The sequence below is a fragment of the Marmota flaviventris genome, chromosome 16 (genome assembly GCF_047511675.1).
Source record: "Marmota flaviventris isolate mMarFla1 chromosome 16, mMarFla1.hap1, whole genome shotgun sequence".
Classification (NCBI taxonomy): domain Eukaryota; kingdom Metazoa; phylum Chordata; class Mammalia; order Rodentia; family Sciuridae; genus Marmota; species Marmota flaviventris.
Window position 1 is genome coordinate 65,619,783 of NC_092513.1, and position 26,219 is coordinate 65,646,001.

General features: G+C 39.3%; 1 pseudogene; it reads left to right on the forward strand.

Annotated features, from left to right (window-relative positions):
- The first annotated feature begins 3,591 nt into the window (after positions 1–3,591).
- On the forward strand, positions 3,592–25,710 carry LOC114079145 (serine/threonine-protein phosphatase 2A catalytic subunit beta isoform pseudogene; annotated as a pseudogene).
- The last annotated feature ends 509 nt before the right edge of the window (positions 25,711–26,219 follow it).

Genomic DNA, 26,219 nt, shown 5'->3' on the forward strand with positions numbered 1-26,219 from the left:
TGGAAATCCATATACAACAAAGTAAAATTAAATCCCTATCTCTTACCATGCACAAAACTCAACTCAAAATGGATCAAGGAATTAAGAATACAACCAGAGACCCTGTGTCTAACAGAAGAAAAAGTAGGCTCTAATCTCCATCACATGGGATTAGGCCTCAACTTCCTAAATAAGACCCCTTTGGCACAATAATTAAAATCAAGAATCAATAAATGAGATGGACTCAAACTAAAAAAGTTCTTCCAGGCAAAAGAAATAATCTGTGAGGTAAACAGAGAGCCTACATCTTGGGAGCAAACTTTTACCCCTCACACATCAGATAGAGCATTAATCTCTAGGGTATATAAAGAACACAAAAAGCTAAATATCAATGGAGAAAATAACCCCATCAATACATGGGCCAAGGACCCGAACAGATACTTCTGAGATGATAATATACAATCAATCAACAAATATAGAAAAAAGTGTTCATTATCGCTAGCAATTAGAGAAATGCAAATCAAAACCACTCTAAGACTTCATCTCCTTCCAGTCAGAATGGCAGCTATTATGAAGACAAACAACAATCAGTGTTGGTGAGGGTGTGAAGAAAAGGGTACACTCATAAACTTCTGATGGGACTGCAAACTGGTGCAGCCAATATGGAAAGCAGTATGGAGATTTTTTGGAAAATTGGGAATGGCACCACCATTTGACCTACCTGTCCCTCTCCTCGGCTATACCCAAAGGACCTAAAAACAGCATACTACAGAGACACAGCCACAATGTTTACAGCAGCACAATTCACAGTAGCTAAACTGTGGAACCAACCTAGATGCCCTTCAACAGATGAATAGATAAAATTAAAAATGTGGCTTATATACACAATGAAATATTACTCAGCAATAAAAAAATAAAATTATGACATTTGCAGGTAAATGGATGAAGTTAGAGAAGATAATGCTAAGTGAAGTTAGCTCATCCCAAATAACCAAATGCCGAATGCTTTCTTTGATATAAGAAGGCTGATTCATAGTGGAATAGGGAGAGGGAGCATGGGAGGAATAGATAAACTCTAGATAGGGAAGAGGGGTGGGAGGAGAAGGGAGGAGGGATGGGGTTAGAAATAATGGTGGAACATAATAATCATTATTATCCAAAGTACATGTATGAAGAAAAAAAAATGGTGTGAATATACGTTGTATACAACCATAGATATGAAAAATTATGCTCTACATGTGTAAAAAAATCATAATGCATTCTGCTTTCATATATAAATTTTAAAAAAATTAAAAAGGAATGTACCTTTTGGAAATGAGACATAATAAACTGTGGGAAAAATGGTCACCAGGGACCAGGAACATTTTTGGTCACAGAATAGCCAGTTTAATATATACATATATGAAATATACACGGGAAACACCATATGCATATGGCATATATATATATATATATATATATATATATATATACACACACACACACACATATATATATATATATATTTTTTTTTATATAGGTGCCATATGCATATGGTGTTTCCCATGTACCAGGTTTAAATATATATGAGAAAATAAAATTATAAGAAGCACATAAAAGACTCAATTAGCCCATGTGTAGATGATAAAACTCATTACAAAAATGATAATTTTCCCCCAAATTAACTTACAATTTTTCTAATCAAAATTTCTATGTAAATAAATGAACAAATCACAGTGAATTTTACGTTTATGTGTATCCATAAAGCAATAAATTTTAAACCTATAAATAAATAGAAGAAAGGGAAAAATAGAAGGAGAGGGAAAAGGGAAGTACTAGGTACTTAAGTGGAGCAATTATATTCCATGCTTGTACAATTATAACTAAATGAACCTGAATAGTATGTGTAACCATAATTAACTAATAAAAAGCATTTTATATATATATATATATATATATATATATATATATATATATATATATCTCTCTTATTTTTAGGTGGTGCTGAGGATTTAACCCCTGCCTTCCACATGTGAGGCAATCACTCTAGCACTGAGCTACAACTCCAGCTCAACATGCTTTACATTAAATGAAAAAAGAAACCAAAGCATACAGTTCTAAAATCCATACACAATGTTAAATATATGTAAACATAGCCAAGACACTTCTCAATTATAAGAGAAAAAGAAGGAGTTTTCATCACCTGACACAAATGTATTATGAAACTTTACTATTACAATAATCAAGGAATCACAATCTAAACAAAATCCATAGGTGAATCCATGTGTATGTAAAAATGATATATTTAATTGCAATAGGAATGTCAATATACATTAAACCATAAAAAGGTCAATCTCAGCAACTTAGCTGAACTCTGACTCAAAGTAAATAAATAAATAGATAGATAGATAGATAGATAGATAGAAAAAGGAATTCAGCTCAGTGGTAAACCATTCTTCTGTTTTCCAACCTCCAGTACCAAAAAAAAAAAAAAAGAAAAGAAAGAAAGAAAAAAGTAATATTGAAAACTTGTAAGGGTTCTGACTGTGGAAATGTAGAGAACAGCAAGTTTTCTCTGATTGTGGAAAGGGGTGACAGAGAATGGGAGAGCAGTGTCTGAGATTGGGGCCTCTTATGAATTCCTGGCTGGACACGCTCAGTGCCTGGGAAAGTTTCTGTACAAAAGTGCAGGATGCTAGCTGCTGTGATAGCCAGACCTCCATGAGGATCTGTGCTAGTGTCTTATCAGCCTCAACTATAATCTCAGACACTCAGTTCCTTGGAATAAAGAAACTCTCTTCTTAGGCAACCACAATGTTTCACCAAACTCTGCTGCTCCAGACCTGCCCACATAACAGTAACTTTAAACAATGGACTTTCTTGAGAGCTGAGCAAAGCAACTAACATTGCACATTACAACTTAGTAAGTAACAGAGGATTAAACTGCATAACGTTGTTAACTCTGTAACCTGTCTAATGATGGCAGTGACCTAACACACTGTTATAAATAAAAAGTACCAAAGATATGGGTCAGTGGTAAAACACCCTTCTATTAAAACCTCCAATAAAAAAGAAGAAAGAGAAAGAAAGAAAAAAGAAAACAAAGATGGTAAAACTGAAAAGTATCTAGCTTATAAATAATCAAGGACCCTATACAGCACTGCTCCCCTCCTGCAGGAAAACCACATTTGGAGATTTGATTCTGAGACTCGGCCCACGTGTCAATCACCACAGCCCAGGAAGACTCTAGACTGCTGCACCGACCTGAATGACAGGACTTGAGCAGGGCCTGTGGCTGCCCCAAGGGGATGGAGAAGCTGCCAAGAGTATTGGCCACCAACATGCTCCACACCAGGCTGGCCAGTGGGAATGAGGGACACTGGCCCTGAGTAGGGCTTAGGCCTGCAAACTCCAGAGAGTTCCTGGAGTCTGGGTCAGCCAGCTCCAGTTCCGCCACAGCCAGTCCCGCCTGACGGTCTCCCTCCTCCAGCCTCCCTGCCCAGGCTCCAGGTGCCACAGAACACTCACCATTTCCTGGTGCTCAGCAGCCAGACCTGCTCCCTTGTAAACTTCAGCACAGGCACAGCAGAGTAACCCGGGATCCTGGGCCCAGGGGGAAGCAAAGCCAGCGGGATGGCCAACTCCAGAAAAAAGATCCGGAAACCGAGTGCGGAAGCCCGCTCCCTCCTTCTAGCTGCGCCCAGGATTGGACAGTTTTCAGCAAGGGCTCCTGATTGGGAAGGGCTTCAGTCAGTCCCCGCCCCTCCCCCCAGCAGCCTGAGCCCAGTGAGCCTTCTTTCTGAGCCACAGGGGATGATATCCACTTCAGGCAAGAATGAGGCTAGAATGGCAGGGTGACAGATTTTTTTTTTTTTTTTAATTATCTTTTGAGACCTACGAAATGCACCTTAGAGCCTCTGGATGCTATTTTAGGGCAAGATTTCCTCCCAGAAGTGGGATCTAGCCCAATCAGCAAAACATAGGCATTTAACCTTGCATATAAGGTCATTTCAGTTTATGGATTATATATGCTTGCATATTATTCCTAAATTTTTAAAAAAATAAAAATTGCTGTAAAAATTATTTAACTTTCTTATTCTCTGGTCTTTTGGAGAGACAGATAGAACTTTGAGCTGAAAAGCAACCCCCTAAAGCAACAATGTTCCATAAAAACAAAGCATAAGGCACAAGGGTAATTTAAAATTTTATGGAACTCACATTTAAAAAGTGAAAAGAAACAGCTGAAATTAATTTCAATCACATAAACCAATATGTTTATAATATTACCTTTATATGACTAAGAATTAGTAGTGAATTGTATGTATTTTTTAAATGACACTCTCAAATCTGAGATTCTCCAGAATATCTGAGCACAGCAGCCAACTTCCAAATTTGAGAACTGTGGGTTCCCTAATGTCAAAGAGGTAAGCCCCTGGTCTATCCTTTTATGTGCTCAAGTGGAGGGATAAAATTCCTTACTAATATTTCTCCTCAGGCCCAAGAGCAGTAGAGACAATGCCCTGAGTGAGAGCAGGGAGATCCACAGAAAGGTCTTCTCACTTGGTGCTGGACACACGCTCTTTCTAATTGTAGTTATCAGAAAGAAAAAAAAAAAAAAAGAAGAAGAAGGAAGATGTGTTTCCAGGTGCTTGGGTTCACATGCCCTATTATCTGTCCACAGCCTTGAATCTATAGTTTATACACATTAAAGGCAAATTTCTTATTTGGAACTTGGCCTCAAACCTAATGGCTGAGATGTAAAATGTGTTTCTGTTTGTGGACAAAGTCCAACAACTAATAACCAACTGGGCTGGGACTCAGAATAAGCTGTGTCTGATTGCAAAGGCAAAAACACCTCCACCAGATCACAAGAAACTTGAAACATTCCTTATTGTCTTCATATTTTGAAAATGACAGTTATTCAAAATAGCAGAATTTATGATATAATTATATAAAATCCAGTCCAATGTAATACCTAGTATAATATGAACAGAACTAGTTCATATATCTCAGTCATTGTGGACCTCTTATTTCCAGATCCTGGAAATCCTGGTTCAGTTTACATTTTTATACCAAGACCCCCCAAATAACTCTCACACCACACATTGCCATTCCAATTAAGCCTTTAGTGCTTAGCAGTGACAGTCACTTTTCTCTCCAAAGAACGAGATAGTCAGTGTGATGTGCCTATCTTCAGCTGGCCTCATATTTAAGCCAAAAAAACAGGAAAGGGATGTTTAGGAGTTTAGCCAATGTAAGCAAGCAAGTACAGAATCCAAATTGAGCACTTAACAGCACAATGCAATGGGTACATTGGTATTTCCCACAGGACTTGCCAATTGGCATAGCAGCAAACAAGCATAAGGGAAGTGGGTCAAAATGACACTAGTTGAGTACAAGTTAGAGAATGGTTACTAATGTCTACACAATTAATCTTTGACAAGTTACAGTGCCCAAGAATAATGAAAAGAAAAGAGACCAATTTTACATTGTATAAAAATTGCTATTTTATGTTGCCAAGTATGTTATTAATGGGTACAGAGGTGGGGCTTTCCCATGGGAGAAGCATTTCTTACATGATATGGAGTCTCAGGGTAAAATGGAGTGTTTGGTCATTACCCATATAGCCTGGGCATAAGAACATCAAGGGCAAACACTAGCTAGAATCCATCACACACACTCTTTACACATCAATATATAGGTTGATATTGAAAATGTGGAAAGCTTACTAAGGGTTTATCAATTATAGACCCAAGCTGATCTAGAGGAATATAAAAAACCACCAAGTCCTATGTTTTAAAGGCAAGCAGCAGAAGATTGTATTATTAAGGACATATAGCAAAAGAATGCCAAGTAGGGATATATAATTATTGGAAGTACCATAAATCATCAGAGAATTTGAATCTGAATTTCAGACAAGGAATGTGTGACATAGTATATTTGGACATGTGAATGACATGAGTGTTCATGGTGACAAAGTTATAAGCTTCTTAAAAGAAAATTTATGTGGAATGTAAGATAATAGTTAAGCAGTATCTTCACAGTAACTTCAAGGCATTTTGTCAGCTGTGGAGGCCTGGCACCTACTTAAATTAATACCTTTCCTGGAGCCATTGTTCAACTGTGTCCTCCAAAAGCATCCAATTGTAGATATGAGAAAACACAGGCTTCTAGATATTCTAGATATCAAATGACCCCTCAAGAACATAAGTCAGAGCTGAGAACTGCCCAGTACAGAACTGCATAAAATTCATTTGAAGCTCCTCAAAGTCTGGATTGTTCTTAATATAGAGGATGTCCATCTGGAGAAATGTGATTTCTTCCCCCATTTTAAAAAGACAGCATAGAGAAGATATCCCAGGAGGCCCATTTGACTGTTGTTTACTCTTCTTTCATGTGAAGGAATTCTTCAGAAATAGTTTTTTGTTGTAGAGGTAAATGGAAACTCAGCTGTTTAAGAGCTGAAAGGCTGTGATATATCTTGCTTCCTAACAGAAGCTCTGTTTACTGAGATTTAACCATAAAGGCTTGCAGTGGCTAGCAAGTACCTGCAAGATAACCATGGCATCAGAAGCAGGAAACAAAAAAAATGGGTTACAATAATCCCCTTTTAGCCTTAATGCAGTAGAAGTACCTAAGCTATATGAGCTAAGCGTCCCTAGGTTGTTAACAAGCTTATACCCAGGTAAGGAATATAGACTTCACCATCCAATGATACTGCATCAACTCTGTGGCTTTGATATTCCTCAAACTTGCTTATGTATAAAAGTAAAAGTTCTAGTGTGCTCAGGGATCAGACTTTGGGAATCATCCCTCTAGACCATAGTCATAAGGATTTTGTGTGAGGGCTGAGCCAACATGTGAACATGCTCTGGACATTTTTGTGTCTAGAACCTTGAAAGGTTTGAATTCATCATGAAAAGATCTTTTTATCTTGTGAATCTCCATTTAAATGAGCTGAATAATGTACTGTCTCTGGAATGTGTGTACTTGGTTACCAGAATTTTATTGGGTTCTAATGATAAAAAATTGAGTTTGATTCTTCAAATTTTAATTACATGGGCCTTCTAAAATAATAAGACCTCCCCAAATCATTATTCAAAGTGCTGAGATGTTATCTCTTTATCTGTGCAGAAGTATAAGAACAGAAATGGCCTTTCAGCCCCTTGGGAAGTAGTCAGTGTATCTCTGTCTCCTTTGGTGGAGGCTCTCAGCAGTTTTGGTAGGTGGTTTGGAGAAGACTCAAACCTGGATGGCAACATTAAAGTCTGATTTTCCTTCAACTGAGTTTAATATACATTTTGAGCCTGAATTCTGCCTGGAGTAAGACTAAAAGGATCAGTTTAGAAGAGATGTCAGAGAGCACAAACATGTGTAAAACTCAGCTTCCTCTGGGCTCCCTTGCTCCATGGCTAGCCATTTTTCGAGAGAAATACCTGCAGTGACTATATTATTGTAGCCTTGCATAGATTAAGGCCAACCTGGGCACTTTCCCTGGTTTTTTCTTCTCACCAGGATCCCTGGCTGTGGGAGTTCACCTGCTTTCCTACAAAAGTCACAAAGCCCTGCCCAGGTGTGCATTCTTAATTGTAACTTGACACTCTGCACTTTACAAGAAATAAAAAAAAATAAATAAACAACAAAAAAGAGAAACAGCATTACTAACTGAATACTCCTGCCTACATGTATTAATGCAAACAGCAGATAACATTTAAAAGATCTATGTGTCTTACTCCCCAAATACCAGTGGTGCAAAAAGTTAAATAATACAAAGAAGACTTTTTTTTAAGAAAAGCTCAATGGTCTATCTCTTCAAAGAAAAAAAATTGGCTTTCATTGTGAATCCAGAAAAGCTGATTCCAGATTTTCCTAATTCTATAAATTACTCCATAGACTTGCCAATAAATAAATATATACTCACTGATCCACTAAAATGCACTCTGCTCCTCTCTGTCATAGTTAAATGTTGGTGGGGCAGGGAGCTTGAGATTGCCTGCTCCATTGCATCTCTTTATCTGAAGATGAATGTGGAAGGGTGGGGTCTCTTCTTCTCCTCTATGCAGCATCCTGAATTTCTAACTTTCTCTCAGGTCTGAACACCCTTGGCAGACTCCACTGGGGGAGAGATTCAGAAAATTTTGGAATGTACCTAAAGATATTTCATCATTAAGCTATGATGCCATCAATTTGGTTTCATGTTACTATTCATTATTTATTTATTTGAGAAGTTCTTAATTATACATGACATAAAATCCATTTTGATAAAATTATACAAACATAGAAATTTCTAATTATAATTCACAATTATTCTAATTAGGAATCCCACTTTTTTGAGTGGGCATGATGGGGGAATTTTCTTATGTATTTTCATATTCATACAATCTAACTTATGTAAGATTCATGTTACTGTCTTTTCTATTCCTATCTTTGCTCCCATCCTTTAACATTTCTTTGGATAATATACTAAACTTCTCTTTTTTCTTTGTCTCATTATTTTGGTTTAGCCCCCACATATCAGCAAAAATATGCCACCTTCAGTTTTTTGGGATTGGCTTGTTTTACTTAGCATGATAGCCTCCATATCCACCTAATTACTGGCAAATGACATATAGTCATTCTTCTTTATGGCTGAGTAATATTCCTGTGTGTGTGTGTGTGTGTGTATCAATTTCTTTATTTATTCATCTGTTGATGGGCATCTAGGTTGGTTCCATAGCTTAGCTATTGAATTGTGCTGTTATAAACATTGATGTGTCACTGTAGGATGCTAATATTAAGTATTTTGGACATATGCTGGGGAGTGAAACAATTGGTTAAAAATGTGGTTTTATTCCTAGTTTTTCTGAAGGATCTCCATAATGTATTCCAGAGACATTACACAAATTTGCAGTTCCACCAACAATGTATGAGTGTTTTTTTTCCCGTACATCCTCACCAAAATTTGCTATTACTTGTATTCTTGATAACTGCCGTTATGATTGGAGTGAGATAAAATCTTAGTGTAGTTTTAATTTACATTTCTCTAATTGCTAGAGATGTTGCCTTTTGGTGTTTTTGACTTTTGCTTCTCAGCAACAGCATCCACGGTACTATGGGGACCAGTTTTGCTCCATTTATAAAGTGAGAACAATATTTCTCTTGAACAATTGACTGGAAGGCTTAAGGCACATGACTGTGAGTTCAGGGATGCCCAGTACACAGTTGTCCTGCATATGATAATGAGAATAATGGATATGAGGTGAGAATAGGAAAGGGAGCCAGGGAGCAGAAAAGAAATGAAACATTTGGGGGCAAAAATCCACCCCTTCCTCCATGAAATGTAGGTAAATGGGAACCAGACCTGGTCCTCAGATCTTGTTGAGAGGGATGGGCCATTTTCCTAAAGGTCAGTTTTCTAGCTAAGCCAAGCTGACACTATTACCAATGTTCTCATGATCTTCCCAGCTATGGTTAGTCATGTGTCTCTGGGAGTCACAACTTGGCATCAGTACCCTCTGGAATATTGAGATTAAATTAATGCAGCCATCCTTTCTGGGCACATTGGTCAAGGTGCTGTGCTTATTGTTGGCACAGACTCTTGGTCATGGCAGATAAGGCCCACACTCCCCTAGGATTTTTCTGGCTAGTGCAGGTAGCAGCCCCAACAAGGAAGAGGACCAGGGCTTTAGTTTCATATTAGTGTTAACAATCATCATGCCAAAATATGGCTTTAAGCAGTGCTGATGAATGAACTCCCTTGTGGGATCCTGCTGAAGAAGATAAGCAGAAGGAAGAGAGTCAGAGAAAGAGACAAAGAGAATTGTGGCCATAGCTGGCAGCATGGTCTGATGACCTTGAGTTTCCTTACAATACTAGAGGAGGAGCAAGAAATAAAGAGTTCGCTTTTGAATATTCACCCTGAATTGTAAACCTCTGTGGTCAGTGTAAAGGTTCAACACCCAAGAAAAATTGGCACATTCAGTCTCATTTGAATGTCCATTCCAAGCCCTAAAATTTAGAAAAATATTCCTCAAGACCACATGCACTCTGCAAAATCTAATGCCATTCTTCTTGATGTGGCACCTCCCATGAATTAGGAAAGGCTAGGCACACTTGGATGAGCTTCCTAGCCTAAATTCCCAGGGACAGCTGTGTAGGGTATGCAGGCCAGAGTTTGGTATCCCAGGCAGCTATGAAGCTCTGAGTAGGGACAGGGACTGTATTTGGGTCAATTTTTTAAATATATATTTTTTACATACTTCCCCCAAATTTCACTAGCCATTATACTTGTATATAGGTTGAAACATTTTGCTCAAGAAATTCAGCATCAGATAGCATGGTAGTAATCTCAGCATACATGCAATTAACTAACTTTTTTTTTTTTTACATTTTAGCATTATCTAAATTGAACATCTGTATTTTTATACCATAATTTTTAAGTGTGCCTAAGAGCTTGTAGAACAACTATGCCATGGTTGACCAAGCCACATTGTTCCTCATGAGTATTTGGGGTCCTCTTAGTTTTTAGCTATTCAAAAAATAATGTGCAAATTATAAAGTTCTTACCCAAAATACTGAAATCAAAGAGTGAGTGTAGAGGAAGTATTTTTGTTAAGGAAAGATTTCTGTTCTCACTTATTCCTTTCCCATAAAACCACCCTTTTTTGGAATTATGAGTTTTTGGCAGAAACTCTGTCTTTAAATTGGACCTCTGACGCTTAGCCTCCTTGTGTCTCTCACCCTTACTCAGCTCCCTTTCTATTGTAGTTGTACTGAATCTGGGCAGGTGGGATGCAGCACCTCCCCATGGTGACCCCTACCTGCATTGAGAAGGAAACCAGAGATGGCCAGATTGAAACCGAACTGTGAAACAGGAATGAGCATCAGGGAGCTGAGTGACAAAATGTGATAGAAAAGGGCTCAGGCCACTGCCTGAATCCTTGAAGACACAATGACTTCATATTGCTTTCTGAGAAAGAGAAAAATGTATTCTATGTGCAGCCTCCCATTTAAGCAGTCACATGAAGCCTTCCAGATCCACAGGGTGAAAAGTCTTGGAGATTTCAGGGTGATGGAAGGGTGGGTTGGTGCTCTCTAGAGCTTTGTAGTTGATGCAAAGTTTTTATTTCTATTTCTATAGAAGTTTGAGAATCTAGTAGGTCATGTGGTTCATTTTCCAGGTGAGAGAATGTAATTGTGACTTTATGGCTTTACCAAGAGTCTAGATTATTTCAAACTGAAGAGTTTGCACCCTCTGTCTTTGGAGCTAGGAGATCAGTGTCATTTGAGGTGGAAATAGTCTCAGCCTGAATAAAATAAAAACTTGTGCCAAGGATCAGGGAATATTGATCAAATACTGCTCTGCCACAGCTGTTTGTGTCAAATGATTAGACCAAGGCCCTTAGGTCTGGTTTCCTTTTCTGTACAGGGAGTGGCATTTGCTGTCTCCTCTCAAAGGCCCTTATTGCTTTTTTGTTGCTCCTCTTTCTTTCCATGGAGATTGATCGAAAGGAGACATCTGAATAGCAGCTGAACAAAAGGATAGTGGGCTCAGCATAGTACTGTCTAGCTTCCTGGGGACAATGTGAAAACCTGGTTTCTTCTTTTCAGGGCACTTATCCAGCAATAATCACAGAAGAGGTAAATTGGGGGTTATGACATGACTCAATGGTCAGGCAAAAAGGTGCTGGAAGGAATCAAGTCCCCTGAATAAGATTATACATCTACAAAGGTATGTGTTCAGAAACAAGGGATGCAGTAGCCATAACTAGGAGCCTAATGATGAATTGTGGGGACTTGGTCATATTTGGGGTGGTCAAAACATCCTGGCATCCTAGTTGAGAGGAGCCACTACTTCCCTGACCTTGCTCTCAGAGTGCAAGGAAGATTGCAAGAATGAAAAATTGCATCATGTGGCAGAGAACAGCAGGGGTAATTTGTGTTCTGGTGTGACCAGTTCTAATTTTCCAAACTCAGTCTGAAGGCCTCACCTCAGATGTGGGATAATTTTGAGTGGTGCACAAATGGCCAGTATTTCATTGAGTTCTTCCATGGGATTTTGAAGCTAATTTTTATTTGAGGCAAGTGTTACTCAATTTGATTTACAATTTGTCACAAACAGTTGAGGTTTTCAGAATGTTTTTGTAAGTATAACAGTGAAAATTACTTAAGAAAAATAAGTGAACAAAAAGTAGTTAAAGTGCCAGAATGGCAAAGGTAACATGGAAATAAATATGTGTGGAAACCACTAGAAAACATCAGTAGGCAGGACTCCTCCTAAACTCAGCAACAAACTGACCAGCACAGGACCTCCATGAGGTGCTGTCAGAAAGTCTTTAACCTTCCTGCTTTCCCTCTTCCTCCTCTGGGTCTATGATAATCTTCTTAGACCTAAGGGAGACTAACAATGAGCTGGGAGGCCAAGACTGATTCAAAACATACCTTTGGAAGCTGAATTTTTCTTCATATTTAAACTCTACCACTTTCAAGGCCCATGGCCTCAGACAGAATATTTAAATCTTTTGAGCCCTGCTCTCTTCTTCTATGAAGTGGGGATGTCCTGGTCCCTGGGTGCTTGGGCAGTGCCATGAGATGACATAGACAGAATTTTCAGTTCTCCAGTGTAGACAGCGATTCCCCTATTAATCAAAGAAGAATCTGCCCAAAGTGTATTATCTGTCTCCAGTTTTTGTTTTCCAAAAATAACTCACCCTCTCTCCCAGGCTCCACCCACTGCATGGCACCCCACGTGGTGTAAGTGGGAAGTCCTGAGAAGTCAGAGCATGAAAGTGCCCTGAACAAGAGACACTTAGCTAAGCTGGCTTGAGCTGGACCAGACAGTTCCAGAAGGCCACAAATGACGGTTGGAAGTGAGCGTGAAAAGCTTACTGCCATCTTGTGGCTACAGGGGAGGCCAGAAAATGGAATGGGAAGTGAGAAATAATAAGACAGTGATCCATGAAACTAGCTGTGCCTCAGTCAGAACACCTACAGGATGCTTATTTTTAAAAGAAAACAACATAGGGGCAAGGTGAAGTGGCACATGCCTGTAATCCCAGCAGCTCAGAAGGCTCAGGCAGGAGGATCCCAAGATCAAAGCCAGCCTCAGAAACTTAGTGAGGTCCTAAGCAAATCAGCAGGACTCTTGTCTCTAAATAAAATACAAAATAAAGATGGGGAGGCTGGGGATGTGGCTCAAGCAGTAGTGCGCTGGCCTGGCATGCGTGCAGCCTGAGTACCATCCTCAGCACCACATACAAAAAAAAAACAAAACCAAAGATGTTGTGTCCGCTGAAAACTAAAAATAAATATTTAAAAAATTCTCTCTCTCTCTCTCTCTCTCTCTCTCTCTTTAAAAAATAAAAATAAAAAATAAAGATGGGGATGTGACTCAGTGGTGGAGTGCCTCTGAGTTCAATCTCCAGTACCAAAACAAACAAACAAAAACACAAAGAAAAACCTCACCACCACTAGGTAACCTCTTAGTTTGAATTGGTTTTCTGTCACTTGGAAACAAGAGTACTACTCTAACTTATTGTTTTTCTCAATTTCTTATCTATTATAGTAGTGGAGGGACAAGAGCATCATAACAAGCAACAACAGAAGGTTAAATATTTTCAAAAAGTCAAATAATCCAATTAATAAATGGGAAAATGAACTAAACAGAGACTTCTCAAAAAATACAAATGGCCAATGAATACCTGAAAAAATATTAATTACCAATTAATGAAAACATTAATTGGTAATGTTAATCAAAGATTCTTCTTTGATTAACATTACCAATTAAGAAAATGCAATTCAAAACTACACTGAAATTTCACCTCACACAAGTCAGATTGTCAATCATCAAGAATACAAATAGTAATAAATGCTGGAGAGGATGTGGAGAAAAAGGAACACTTTTACACTGTTAGTGGGACTGTGAATTAGTACATCTGCTATGGAAATCAGTATGAAGTCTCCTCAAAACACGAAGCATGGAATAACACATGACCCAGCTAGAACTCCTCAATATATGTCCTGAAGAATTGAAATCATCATATTACAGGAATATATACCTACCCACGTTTATGGCAGCACAATTCACAATCATTAAACTATGAAACCAGCCTAGGTGTCCATCAATGGATCAATAAATAAAGAAAATATGGTAGAGATACACAATGGAGTTTTATTCAGCCATAAAGAAAATTACACTAATCTCCCTGAGTTTCAAAATCTGGTGTGTGGAAAGAGTAATTTGCAAGAAAATGGATGGAACTGGAGACCATCCTGTTAAGGGAAACAAGTCAAAATTAGGTTAATCATTGTATTTCATATATGGAGCTAGAGAGAAAAAAAAAGCTGAGGGTGGTTCTCCTGAAGAATCAAAGGGAGATAGTAGAGAAAAGGCACAAAGGAGTGGGAGGCAGGGACAGAGGAGAAAATGCTGGGGAGTGATGTTGGTCAAGTTATATTGCTATATTGTGTATAGTGCGCATATGTACAAATATGTAAAAACAAATCGCAGCAATATGTACAACTCTAATGTACCAATATAAAATGTGGGGAAGATTAAGTTCATAGAAGCCCTGGGGATGACTTAATTCTGGCTATGAGTTGGAGCCCAAATTTGAGAGTCCTAAAGAGTTGCGTCTGTCTTCATGGGTTCATTGCTATGAAAATAAGGTTAAAAGTGACATTTTGCTCCTGAGCTGTTGTGAAGATGAATATATTCCAAGGCAGATTTTATGTACTTATTTTTCTTAGAAATTCAAAATAAAATATTTCCATGGAACACAGGCACAGTGCCTATTGTATCCAATGAACACATCAACTCTAAAGTGCTTGCTTTTTTTTCTGTATTATATATACATGTTTTTCAGTAGGTATATATTTTTAACCAATAATTTGTTTCTAGTTTCAGGCAAATCATTCTTTACTAGATTTATGATTCATATTAAGAACCACATCAACTGAGGTATATTTCTTGAGTGAGTAGAATAGGTATAGCCAGGTAGTGGATTCCAGTTGATGGGATGTCAGAGCAGGGATTACTTCTGATTGGCCAAATGTACTTGTGGTTTGATTAGGTTTAACAGGATGGATGGGAAGAGATAAGAGCACTTCTCATTTCTCCTTGGTTGAACTAGAAGTGGTCTTATGGGGCCAAGCATCCACTAGAGGTCCCTGTGCTGGAGATTTCAGGCTCAAAATAATTCTTTTATAAAATCCTGGTGGTTGTTCATCACAGAGGCTTCCCATTTGTGTTGGTAAATTTCTAGCATGCACCTCACATACAAATCTTTGTGTAAAAGTGATGGAAATTTGCATCAATCTTGTGGAGACATCTAAATTAAACCTGGCCTCACCGACTGTAGATTATACCCATCATTTTTGACCATTTGGATTCTGTAGTGGGGACCAAGGGCCTTTGCTGCTCAGGAACTAGGTCTGACTTTATCTCCTGGTGGACTTACCTGCTAGAGTATGAGGAGAAAGACAGTAACAGTGTTTAGATCTACCTTATGCTTTAGCCCTGTGGATTTTCCTGAAAGAACTGGAGACAAAGGCCCTGAAAATCTTGACAGAGTAGCTGGAGCAAGCTCAATGTAGATCATGAGAACTTTTAAAATGTTTAGTGATAAAGGGATGGTACCTTAAAGGAAATTCAGATAGAAATAAGACCCCAACTTCAAACCCCAATTTTTTGTAATCAGGTCAAAAAGATTTCAGACATATCACTCAGAGTAATAGGTATGAGTTTATTGAAGGCATAGACATGGAAAGGGGATTCTCTCAAGAGAGATAATGGGTCCTCTCAGAGAAAAGAGAGGCAGTGTGCATTTTCTGCACTTTACTTTTATTGGGGATCTCAAATTTTCAGAGAGTACCAACCAGTCCTACTACTTGACTTTGAACTGACAGCTGGATGACATCAGAGTGTCAGATCCCCACTGCCATGGTAACTCTAGGTAACCTTGGTCCATGATGACTGGTTCTTATTGGATTCTTAACCATTAATTCATTCAGATTTTATAGTTAAGAGAAATTATACTAATCTCTCTGGTGTGTGGAAAGAATCACAAAATCCCTCTCTGTAGGGTAACTTTTGTTCCTCTTAAAGACATTATTTCAGGCCTGCTTTTCTCCTGCAAAAACAGACAGTTTGCTGAAGAATGTGACATGCCCTTTTCACTTAAGACAGGCAAGGCTGCAGGTAAATCATTTCTTGGAAAATAAAGACACACAATGGGCCCATACTATAGAATTATTCCCTGAACCTCATGCTCCCACAAATCACATCTGTCCTCCATTATTTAGGAAGATTCAGTCCAGCCTAGGTCATACTATGGTTGAGCCTAGTAAAGGTGCTTGCACACTTCCTACTTCCTAAGTGCAGTGGCCTTTCTCCACTCCCACCTCTGACAGCATTTTTTGTTCTCCACCATTAAGATGGGGATGGACTAACAGAAAAAAGAGGGCTGGGTGCACCCCCAGGACCCAGACCCAGGGGTGTAGGCTATTGATGTAGTTGCCCTTTGAGAAGCTTTACAAGTTTGGCACTGTTCTAAAACTGTCTTGGGTTTGTTTTAATCAGATACAGGAGACTCACGGAAACAGATATACCATCACAGAGAGCTACAGTTTTCTATAAACAGTAGTGCAGAGCCATGTGGGAAGCACCAGGTTTGGTCATAAATAGAGTGTGTGGAAGGTGAAGGAGAATATGGAAAAGAGGCTTCACTGTGTTTGTGCAGGCAGAAAAGATCAGGCAGCATAAGCAGGTTTACTTAGGATTAGTATGTTGCAATCATTTCAGTGGGTTCTAGCAGGTTGGGGTTTTAATGCGGGATTTGGGGGAACCCCGAAAGACCACCAGGAGCTGAATCTGATGCAATCAAACGAGTCTTTATTGCAAGCTCAAGCTGGGATTCATAACCATTTCCGATGCAGTGGTCCTGAGGAGTGAGTCTGGGTCCTTCGTTCAGTGAGATTTTATAGGTTTTATACTCTATGCATCACAACATCACACAGAAAATCATTCCACACCACAGGAAAATCAAACAATTCTTCACATTGATTAGCACATTCATTGGTGGGAACAAGTTGGGTAGGGGTGATTGGTTAGTAAAAGAGAGGGATTCATTTGAACTCATTGATTTAATTCATGAGGGGTGTATGTGCTAAACTACATGGTTTCCTAATGTAAGGGTCCGGCGAAGCGTCAGAGGAAGAGACCACCAAGAGACTGACTCATGCAATTGCAGAAGGGGATTTATTGGGGATCCATTCCAGCGCGCTGGGGCTCCGTGCTCACTCAAGAAGGGAGAGCAGCCCAGAGCCCAGAGCAGGGGCTGAGCACTGCTTAAGTACACTTCTTGGGGAGGGCAGGGACTTTACATACATCACAGTCTCCTTTAACAAATCATCATACACCGCGGGAAAATCAAACAACAATTCCTAAACATGATTAGTTCATTCATTGGCGGGAACAGGTCCGGCAGGGGTGATTGGTTACTCCTAAGTGGGGTACACATTCAAACTGATTGGTTTAGGCCCTGCGATGCCTACGTGCAAGATCGCACAGGGCCCTAGGCTATTAATCAACTAAATGGCCAGTAGGGCATTGTCTTAACTGCCTCAGGAATTTCAGGTTCTGGGTGTAGCAAAGGAACTTAACAATACCTAGTCCTTCACTTTAACTTCAATTTCTTTTACCCTTACACTAACATGTTATGAATGACTGAAACTACTGGAGGGTCTTCTGGCATCCCAAGTGTTTTTCCTGTCTCATGCTAATTGGTGGTTGCTAGGGGGTTGCTATGGGTCCTCCCCTAGTGTAACTGAGTTAGAGACACCTGGCTTAGAATGGAGCCCAGAAAACTGGAAAAGCACCTGGGGAAATTAAAATGTTAATGTGCCCAAGGCCCGGAACCCATCCTAAGGAATTGTTAATGAAGTAGCTCCCAGCAAACAAGGAGGTGCTAATCAAACCACCCCAGACGCTTTCTGCCCAGATTACTCCTTCAGTCACCCTATCTTCCACCTTTTAGTCTTCCCACCTGCATTCTATCACTGCAGGATAAAGGGGAAAAAAGGACAGGGATGTGGGAAGATTAAAAGAAGACCTTAGCTATATAAAAGAGAAGACCTCCCCCTTCCATGGATTCCACCTTTTGGGTCCCCTTCTTCCTCAGAGGAGAAGTCTTTTCTGCTATCCTTTAATAAAGCTTCTACTCTCCACTCTACACTTGCTTTGATATGCTTCTCTGGTATTATACTTCAGCATTCATGGAAGCAATGACTCATCTTTGGTAAACAGTGGTAATAATTAGAGTTGGCAGAGAGTGGCCTGGAAGGGTGGGAGCCCAATAGGGAGGGGATAGGTGGTGTAGGAACTAGATTGGTTAATTTGCATATGGTGAACAAGTTGGGTAGATGGCTGACTCTAGGAATTAGCTATACCCAAGAGGGCATGCCCTGGGTACAGTGGTACATGTCTGTTATTCAAGTGTGTAAGGGAACTGTCTGCTGCACTGCTCAGCATCAAGGCCAGCCTGTGCAAATTATTGAGATCCTGTCTCACAATAAAATATAAAAAGGGCTAGGGATATTTTTCAGATGTAGATCAGCTGTACTATGCTTCTGAGTTCAATCTCCAGTACCTCCCCCTGCCCCCAACACACACATATGCACCCCCACAGACACACACAGAGAAACACACACACACACACACATGCAGCCTAGGTAGTCATGTCCTTCATGGTAAGCAAACCTCATTGTCAAAGAAACATGAGTCTCAACAGTAAAAGCCCTGGCTAACACAAGAAATTTGCTTCCCCCAAAAGGAAGAAAGTGACTCTGCAGGTGCTTTTGGCAGCCTGCTCTCTACTCTCTCAGGTCAGGGCCTGTGTTTATAGTCTTCGAGGACACATGCTTCATGGACAACAAGCAGAATTATGAGTGACTGCTGAGCAGAAGGACTTCTTGTTTTAATAGAGTATCTTCCAGTGTGACATAAGGCTTGGCAGCTGAGCAGAGAATGTAGATACCTATCAATAGTCTCTCCTCTGTGCTTTGATCCTCAATCTGTCACCAGGAGATGCCTGCCTGGAGTGAGCTTAGAATGTTTGTGATGAGGAAAGACTTCTCAGGTTAAGAGAAAAAGGCAGTAGTCTAGTTTTACATGACACTGCATCTCACAGGAGCTTTTATTCTCTCTGATAGCACCTTGGAAGGGAAAGTGAAGCATGGCAGAGACCACTCTGGAATGTGCAGCATCAGACTGTCTCAGACAACAACCTCTGGCATGGGGCAATAGATATGATGGCTCTGCATGAAATTTGTGTGTGTGTGTATGCAGGTGAAGTTCTCAATGAATCACTGTGCATGCTTGGGATACAGGAGAGGGAAAGATTACTTCCTAAATAGAATTTTGGCTTAGGAGGACTCTTGCCTGATGTTCAAAGAGGATCATCTGGCTGGACATCATCAACTGAACTTAGACTAGAAAACCTTGGGTAGGATGGTAGAACTCTGACAGAGTGACTGTAACACCACCATCAGGCCCAAATTAGTAAATCTCCTGTCTGCAGGCTTTATGTTGCTTCTGAGAATATACTGGGTGTCTTCCCTCCCCTCTTCTTTTGTTTTTTCCTCCATTTATCAATAGTAGGAGACCCCTAGTAAGAAGATAATCCCTGTTCTTAAAGCACTGGAAATAAAATAAGGAACTAGAAAAGGCCCAGTGCTTTCCTGTGCAGTATGTATGATCTACCCCAGGGTTTCTGAGCCTTAGCATGGTTACTCTTAGAGGCCAGAGGCTGTTTTTGATTAGGGGCATGCCCATGATGTTGTGTAACAATTCTGTTCCCTACATACTAGATGTCTTACAACCATCCCCTGCAATTTTGACAATCAAAAATGCCTCTAGACAGGCCCAATGTCCCCTAGATGTGACTACTTCCCTGGCTGAGAACTGCTGAGCAGTGCAGCAAACAGCTAAGGCAACATCTTCAGTGGAGTTTGCATGGATGTCTCTGTGCCCTCTTGGGGTCTGCTCAGGATCTACTACTGCTCAAATAGTCTGGGTTAGTGGGACTTGCAAGGAGTATTAGTACACATCTGTTGTGAGACAGTAATGGACTAGAGGCTACCAAATGAAACCCCCATAAAGCCACCATCTTAATATGGTGGGATTATCCTGGAGACATTACAGTGACAATAAAATCAGTGGAGGTATCTGCTTTATAGCACTATGGTGAGCACTCATTAACTATAGCTACTATCATTTTCAAAACATGTTTAAATGATGCAATTTTTCAGAGTTACAAACAGCAAAAATTGGGTCTGAATGTCACAAAGATTGAGTCTATTTTTATTTTCTTCTTTTGGTACTGGGGATTAAGCCAAGGGGCACTCTACCACTGAGCCACATCTTCAAATCTTTTTATTTTGAGTCAGGATCTTCCTAACTTGCTGAGACTGGTTTTGAACCTGTGATCCTGCTTCCTCAGCCTCCCCAGCTGCTGGGATACCATCTGTGTGCCACCATGCCCAGCTGAAGACTAAGTCTTGCAGAACCTGGTTCTGGGAGAACCAGAAGTACTGAAGTGGAAGAGGTCTTCTCATACTTTATTAGCTGTTAAAACCATCATTCCCTAAGAAGGAGAACCTTGAATAATGAGCTGAGGAAATGTCCAGTAAAATATATAGCTTTCCGAGCTTTCACAGTGTGGCTGGGCGCTGGCTTGTCTCTTCTTTGGTGACATACCTGCATTTTTATAAGAGTTGCTGGCAGGATGGACTCAATACTTTGTGGGCTTATAATAGACATCATTTTAATATCATTCTTATTCTTGCTTTTTCAAAGTAACAAATAAATATGTTACAAAATCAGTGACTTGAAATAGATTCAGAGCTGTCGTTTTCTTTTTAAGAGAAAGAGAGCAACTCTGCTTCATCAGGTTCTGGCTCGGCATTCTCTAATACAGATTTTATATAAATGCAAATAGGGTCACATATTGGTACAAAGACACATAGTGCTTCAGCTGGATTGTCTATAAATGATATAGTGTGTTCATGATGGGGGGTGAAAGGTGTGTGCTGCATTCTTGTTTCTGCAAACCCTCTGGAGGCCCAGGGGCTCAAGGTCATGAATGAAATCTAAGGAGTTCAAAGTCATGGATGGGCCTCCAGCTGTCTATTCAGTGAGAGCAGCCACAACCACCCATATGTGTGTGGATTTAACAACAGGATGTGCTGCATTTTTCTGTTCAACAACTTTGTTTCTCAAACACCTGGTTTCAAACTTGTGAAATCTGCATCTGATTTTGAAAGCTAAGTTGTATTATGCAGGGCATTTTAAAACCCCCAATATAATGCCTGATGTATGACAAAAAGATCTTTTGAATGCTTTTTGTGGACACCAAATCCTAAGAAAAAATTTTTTTTAACAATCTAGAGAGCAAAAGACATTGAGAGCTGTGTGACACATGTGTGTCATCCCAGCAGCTCCACAGGCCAAGGCAATAAGATTGTGAGTTCAAAGCTAGCCTCAGAAAAAGTGAGGCCCTAAGAAACTCAGTGAGACCCTATCTCTACATAAAATACAAAATAGGGCTGGGGACATGGCTCAGTGGTTGAGTGCCCCTGAATTCAATCCCCAGCCCCCCCTTTAAATAAATAAACAAATATTGAAAAAAGGACACTGCTGTCCATCTGAGGTTATGGGGAAAACTTTGTGATGAGGGCCACAACCAAGTTAAGATAGCACCTGGCAGCATGCCAAGAGGAGTGGTTTGTGAAGTAACGCCAGCAAGCCATTAAGATGATGAGGATTCCTTAATGACTGACTGCTGTGTCAAGATGATGTCAATTAAGTTAAGCTGTGTGTAATTAGTTGGGTATATGTACCTCTGCAGTCTGCAGAGAGGCAGCTCCTGCTACCCTGGGTGCCCAGTACTTTGAGTTCTCAGTTCCTGCTGAGTTCACTGGCAATAAAGTAGTTCCTGCTTCAACCTTCAAGTTGCTTGTTACCTGTCAGTTATTTTGCCTAGCCGGACTTGGGCAGCCTAGCCGGACTATGACACTTTGGATCCTACACTTTAGCTGTAAGACAGTTTCATTAAAGTGTTGGTTTGTTAGGAAAGTGGCCTAAAAGTCCAAAGATAGGAATAAGGTTTTGGGGGAAAAAAAAAAGATGATTCAAATTCATTCAATACAGGTGGAATGGGGAAGGAGCAGAAATCCTTGAGAGGCTTGTAAAACAGAGGAGGGTTGAGGCCTACACTGTGCTTTCTGCCCATGGCTTTTATGATAAATGTCTATGAAAGTATGTAAATGCCAATGTTTGGGAATATTTTACAGATCTATTTGATTATCTTCCAAATACAGCTTTAGTAGATGGACAGTTATTCTGTCTCTGTGGTGACCTTTCTCCATTCACAGATACAATATATTATGTAAGAGCCCTGGATCATTTACAAGAAGTTCACCATGAGGGCTCAATGTGTGATCTGTTACGGTAAGATCTAGATGATTGTGTGGCTGGGGTATTTCAACACCAGGTGCTGGCTATATGTTTGGATAAGACATTTCTGAAACATTTAACCATGTCAATGGTCTCACTGATTTTGCATGCTCACCATCTTGTAATGAAAGTATATAATTGGTGCTATGATTGGAAAGTGGTTACCATTTTCAGTGCATTAAATTACTGTTATGGATGTGGGAACCAGGCTACTATCATGGATCATGGTAGTAGATGACACTTTAATTTATTATTTTCTTAAGTTTGACACAGCACATCATGGCAAAGAACTGCATATTATCCAGTGTACCACAGACTTACTACTTTTTGTAAATTGCTCCTGGGAAAACCTGCCTTTGTATGTGGAAGTAATATATCTGGCTTTAAATCTCTCTCTCTTTCTCTCTCTCTCTCTCTCTCTCTCTCTCTCTCTCTCTCTCTATATATATATATATATATATATATATATATATATATATATATATATATATTTGGATCCTACACTTTAGCCCTAAGACAGTTTCATTAACGGGTCGGTTTGTTAGGAATACACACACACACACACACACACAGTCTTAGCATTAAACAACATCATGGACCAAAATGTGCTATGCTAATGATAAGGATTTAGCCCAATTGTAGATTAAAATTTAGAACACTATGTTCTAGATTGTTTGGTCTAACAGTATTCCTGATATATTTGTAGTAACCATTTACCTCTGCACTGCTCAAGGGAAATAAAAGGTAAGTAACTGCATCTTCTCTGCATTGACTTGGAAGTTTTAATTGTAGTATTTAACTGGCATGGGTTGATAAAAGTTGGAGTTTTGTTTTTATAAAAAATTCACTAGCTGACTTCCATTTAGTTCATAACCCTTTATTTTATTGAATGCATTATTAACTTAACAATTAGTCTTTATGGGATTATGTTGTCATAAAATTATAAAGGTTTCTATTCATTTAAACTAAATTACTGTTTTATATTTATATGCATAGTTTCACATATTTTGATATGCATAATTTCACATATTTGTAATGAGAGTGCTTGCATCATATTTGGTGTTCTGAACAAATAAGCTTTCCATTTTAAAAAAAGGAAACATAAAGATGGATTTGAAGGGTTTTTAATTTCAGTTTACATGCATACATACTTATTTATTCTATATGTTATTGGTACATTATAATTCTCATAATGGTGGGATTCATTGTTACATATTCATACATGCACATAATATAACAATATAATTTTGTCAGTACTATTTCCCAATATTTTCCCTTTCCTATCACTTCTCCTTCCTCTGATTTAATTTGTATTTTTAAAGTATGTATTTACAATATGAAGGTTTTGAGGTTTACAAAGTGAAATAAGTGACTCCTGATCATAATCCTAGGGTTTTGGGAGGCTGAGGCAGAAGGATCACAAGTTCAAACTAGCCTTATAAGTTAATTCAACCCTAAGCAACTCAATGGGACCCTGTCTCACTAAAATAAAAATTAAAAAGAGCTGGGATGTGACTCAGTGTAAAGCACCACTGGGTTCAATTCCAGATACATAAAAAGACAAGGATGAATTATAGAGATGTGTGGGTTGCCTCATGAAAATAATTATAGTTGGCTCGCAGTTCTTCATCCAACCCAAGATGGGAAATACTCAGAACATAATTGCATCTGTATTGAATATATTCAGAATTTTTTTTATTCTTCTTCTTTAAACACTGATTTAGAACAACTATTTAAATAGCATTTACTTTGTATTAGGTGTCCTAAGTCCATCTAGAGATTGTTTAAATTACATGGGAGGTTGTGTGTAGAATCTTTGCAAATACAATGTTATTTTATAAGAGTCAGATTTTTGTTTTCTGAGGGGGTGGAGTTACCCTGGAAGCAATCCCTACATATACCAAAAAATGCATTTAAATTTATTTGAACTCTCCCTTGGACTACTGGTGACATTTTCAGAGGTGATGGCTCATGCCAGGCCCTTCTTTCCCAGTACTTCCCTTGTCTATTTTTCCACTTGTTAAAGATGCATCATAAGCTGAAGAACACTCTCTGGTACTGACTCAATTTCTATTTTTTTCAGGAAGTCAAGGGATATAAATAAACCTCTTGTATGTTTTCAGAGGAAACACCTGACACACATAATCACCAATCATCTTGCTAAAATTAAAATTCTGATTCAGTATGTCTGCAGTTGTCCTGTGATCCTTCATTTTTACCAACTCCTGGAAATCTTGTACCTTCTGGCCTTCAGGCCCAAACATAAGCAATTAAGCACTCACTTAATAACAATTTCAGGGCTGGGGATGTGGCTCAAGCAGTAGCGCACTCATCTGGCATGTGTGCGGCCCAGGTTCTATCCTCAGCACCACATACAAACAAAGATGTTGTGTCTGCTGAAAACTAAAAATAATATTAAAATTCTCTCTCTCTCTCTCTCTCTCTCTCTCTCTCTCTCTCTCCCTTTAAAAATAACAATTTCAGCAAATCATATTTTATGTGTATATTTCCAATCAGAGTGAAGGCATAAGGAAAAAAGAATTTATTTATTACATGTTGTTTCTCCTCAAGTATCATACAGAGAATACTGCCTTTCCCATGAAAGTGCTAAAGAAAGAAGTTGAAGAAAGGATCAAAATATCTTACAGAAATAAATTCTATATTTGATGAGGCAAATATGGCACCCTACTGGACCTCAAATATAAAGATATTTTCCAGAGTTAGAGTAGTTAAGAAGATAAATTAGTGTCCCCAGGTGAGTGGGAGGTGTTGGCCACAGTGTAATCTGAGGCCTGATGTTGAGGCTGTGATACAACAGAGATGACAGGAACTCACAGGCATATTTCCTAGTTCTTAAACCTGCTAGAGCTCAGCCACCATCAAAACTAAATAAGGTAAATGTGGGTATGTTAATCACTTTCCATTGCTATGAAAAAATACCTGAGATAATGAGCTTAAAATGAAGGGCACATTTTGTCTCACCACTTCAGAGATTTCAGGGTATGTTTTTTTGGCCCCATTGCTTCTGAGCCAGTAGTGTGTGGCAAAGGAGCTGCTAACCTAATTGCAGCCAGAAAGCAAAACTGAGAGTCAGATAGGGGATTAAGACCACTGTCCCTCACAAAGACACACCTCAATGACCCAACTTTCTCCATGTCCTAAAGGTTCTGCGAGGCTACAGGGATGCCGCAGGTTGGGACCAAGTTCCTAGCACCTATGACTGGTGGAACATTTATCCAAACCACAGCAGAGAGGTGTGATGGGGCAGGACCCATAGCCTGTCTGCTCTCCTTCCTTCCTCTAGAACAGAAGTTGGCAAATGGCCACTAAGGGCCCAAAAGCTCATGATTTAGGTTCTGAGGGTCATAAGATCTGTGCCACCACTTTAGAACTTGGTGTTTGTGAAACAGCATCTATATAAAAGAAGTGAATGGACATGGCTGCTTTCAATAAAACTTCAAGCACAAAACTAAATGGTGCACCAGTTTTGTCCATGGTTTGTTTCTGCTCTCAAACTTTTTGTGAGGGGGCAGCAGACAGGGAAAAGGTTTCTAGAAATATTTCTGAAGAGGGAACAATTCTCTTAATCTCTTCCATACTTCATAGTATATCATTGTCTCATTTGTCAGGATAGATCATTGAGAATCTATGTCTTCAGCCAAGCTGCCCATTGTAGCCCAACTGCTAGAAATGTAGGTGGGATTTGAATCCACATCTTCAGATGCAGAATCCAGGAGCATCCTTTTTCAGAATGCAGTTCCTTGCTCTT